This window comes from Quercus robur, chromosome 6 (assembly GCF_932294415.1).
Source record: "Quercus robur chromosome 6, dhQueRobu3.1, whole genome shotgun sequence".
Lineage (NCBI taxonomy): Eukaryota > Viridiplantae > Streptophyta > Magnoliopsida > Fagales > Fagaceae > Quercus > Quercus robur.
The window spans coordinates 31,138,448-31,142,191 of record NC_065539.1 but is presented as its reverse complement, the minus strand read 5'-3'; positions in this window follow the sequence as shown (position 1 = coordinate 31,142,191).

Genomic DNA, 3,744 nt, shown 5'->3' with positions numbered 1-3,744 from the left:
CAATTGGGACATGGACTTAATAAAATGGGACTTCTTTTCAAGCACCATTGCACCGCTAAGATCAAGAAAACACGTCCCCACTCCAATTTGGGTTTGAGAAAAGAACGGAAGACATTTGGTCAAAATCGAGGAAACTTGCCATGAAGAGGTATCTCAAGGAGAGACATCTTGAGGAGAAGCATCTCAAGAAGCAATGGCTGTTCCAATGGATGATGAGACCGCACAAAAGATATTCAAGAAAATAGAAGAGCAAAATGACATTCTCAAGAAGATGGGGGTCGCCTCACCAAGCTAGAAGAGGCCAAACTCAAAAAGCCCATACATGTGGAGATACATGATGAAGAAAAAGGAGAGGATTGGGATGAAAGGGATAAGGTTGAATATGAAAGGAAAAAAGCAATTTAAGAAGCTCACAGCGGACACCGTGGCTATGAAAGAAAAGATGGAAAAGATGCAACTAGCCTTTCACAAGGCTTAAGGGATGGATGATTTTCTCTACAATATGGGTGGCATAAGCTCCAAGACTCCTATTGCATTTCCTCCAAAGTTCATGATTTATGATGCGGAAAAGTTTGATGGGACTGGAGGCCCAAAGCAACACGTTAGGAGATATCTAAGCATTGCTGAAATGAATAGGTTGGATGAGAAGCAAACTTTGCATGCATTTCTTCTCTCACTTATGGGAGGTGCATCAAAATGGTACTATAGCTTGGACCCAAGCAAAACCAAGGCGTGGAATGAACTAGTGGAGTTGTTTGTGGATCAATTCATCTTCAATACTATGATTGATGTGACCCTAAGGGACTTGGAGACTACCAAGCAAGGAGTAGAGGGGACTTTTTCTGAATACATGATGAGATGGAAGGGAAAGGCATCTATGATGGTTAATAGGCCAAATGAGAAAGACCAAATCAACATGAATTATCAAGAATTTGCTCCCGACATATAATAGTAGGCTCCTGTCATTGCCTATTAGTTCTTTTGGAGAGTTGTGTGATTGTGGAACTAGGATCAAAGATGCCATTAATAATGGGCAACTAGAGAAAGGTGAGAGCAAGCTTCCAATCAAGAAGACATATTAGGGAGGAACGACCACTTTTAAAGCACCTAATCTTCTGAATGTAAGTGCCATCATACCTCAACAAACTTTAGCTTACCCAATCTTCACAATGAAAGCCCATCGAGAATTTTCTGACCTAGGAATGACCCTTGCCTAAGCATACGAGAACTTGACCTCTAAAGGATTCATCAAACCCTTAGATCCCACGCCCATGCCTAATCCCGTGCCTCATACTTGGAACCTCAATGAGTACTGCCACTTCTGTAAAAAATCCAGCCATAAAACCAATAATTGTTTTCGTCTCAAGCAAGAAATACAAGATCTAATAGATAATGAAACCCTTCCAAATCTGAACATCATCACCAAGCCTAACATTAGGAAGAACCCTTTGCTTGATTATCACTGAGCTCCTCCTCCATATCAGAATTAGGTGCAAGTAGTTGAGATTGAGTGGGATTGTTCAAAGTTGATAGAAACCGTGGAGGTCAATGCGGTGGATGTCTAAGGGATATGTGATGAAGAGGATGAGATGTTGAAGAGTGCACTGGTTGTGTGGGGGATACTCCCCAAAGGAGTAACTGAATTGAAAAAGAGGGTCCTAGAAGACAATGTGGAAAATATCACTAGGAGTGGGAAGCATTACAATCCATCCTTCTTAGAGAAAGACCACCCTAGTAGAAACATGGGAGAAGGGTCCAAGCCCGCGGAACCCAAGGGGAAAGAAGAGAAAGATGAAAACAATAGGTTCTTGATCCAATTAAAGAAAACTCAAGCTTATGTGTCCATATGAGGCTTATTGATGGCTTCTCACAAGTATCGTAGTCCTCTCTTGGATACTCTAAATGGAAAGGAAGTGCCCATCGAAACTACTCCACAAGAAGTGCTATCTCTCATAGGTTAAGGCTCCATCTCACCTTTCCCTCACCTTTTCTGATGAAGAACTCCCTCCTGAAGGAGCCACCCATACTACGCCTTTGCAAATCACTATTGAGTGCATGGGTGCCAAGGTTCCAATGGTATTTATTGATAATGGGTGCACATTGAATGTATGCCCATTTAGGACTGCTCTCACCATTGGGCTAGATGTGGAGACAATAATCCCCTCTCCTTCGACTGTTAGGGCATATGACAATAATTCTAGGAAGATTATGGGAACTTTCAAAGCTCTTTGCAAGATTGGTCCAATTGAGATAATTGTGGAATTCCACGTGATGGACATCACTCCTAACTACAACCTTCTCTTAGGAAGAGCATGACTTTATCCCATTGGGGCTATCCCTTGCACTGTACACCAAAAAAATGAAGATCCCATGGAAATGAGGGATTGTTGTAGTGCTTGGTGATGGTGAGATCCTAGCTTCTGTCTGTGGACTTGAAGAAGGAGGAAGTGAGCTTCAAATGAGTGGCTTTGAGTTTGTGAACTTGGCTGACTATGGATTGAAGGATGAAAGGTACACATAGATTTGCTCCTATATTGTAGCCATGAGGTGATTGCAATGATTAAAAATATGAGGTATATGCCTAGTATGGGTCTTGGAAAAGAAAGAAGAGGGGTGGCTGAATTCCCCTACTTTAAGACTCAATTGACCAAGGAAGGTTTATGATTCTTTGAAGGCTGCGATGGAATCAAGAAGAACCTTGGTACTCAAAATGTGAATTTTGTGAAAGGAGGGGATTTCCCTTTTTTTGGTTTTCCAGAGCTTTAGGTGGATAAGGAGGGGAAAGTGAATCTTGGTTGGGAAATATTCTTCAATGAAAGGCTCACTTTCAAGGAGAAACCTACTGTCATGATCAAGGAAATTCAAGAAGAAGTCGACTGGATGGACTATATGGATGTTGAGGCAATAGAGACTATGCTAAAAGAGGAGAGGGACGTGCTTGCTATCACCATCGAGGAGCTAAGTGATCCTTCTACCTTTATCGTGCCTACGGTAAGACAACTTAATAATTGGACTTGGGTTGATTTTTATAAGAATATGGCAAAGGAATTTTGTAATGCAAGTTCGGATGTACTTTTCAACATTTTTAAGAAGATGAATTTTGATTTGGTTTATTTTGATGTATCCCATAATATTGAAATTCTGCACTTAAATGATTCTAATGAATTTGAAAATGAAATTAATAAACAATTAGAAAAGAAATTTGAACCTATGGAACCAACTTTTGAAACTCTTAATTTGGGAAAAGATGAGAATCCACACTTAATTAAAATTGGCTCAACCTGAAATGAAAAAGAAAGAAGATCTCAAAGAGATTCTCACAGAATTCCAAGAAGTGTTTGCATGGTCTTATGTAGATATGCCTAGCATTGTTCCCGGGATAGCCTAATACCACATTGATACTCATGCTCACATGGTACCTATTAAGCAAAAGTTGAGACGAATGAGAACTTAATGGCTCCTTAAGATCAAGGAAGAACTTATAAAACAGTTGAAGATAGGATTTATCAAACCTACCCCAAGGAAAATTTCCCTCTTCGTCATATAGACGTCTTAGTGGATAATACCGCCGACAGTGCCTTGATGTCTTTCATGGATGAATGTTAGGACATATGTGATTTGACGTTAGGAACATATGTCAACATTTTATGTAATTGGCTAATCCTTTAACAAAATGCACTTTACTTATACTTGGATAGATCTAGGATGAGTTTAATGCTTCAAGAAATAAGGTTTCAAGTTCAA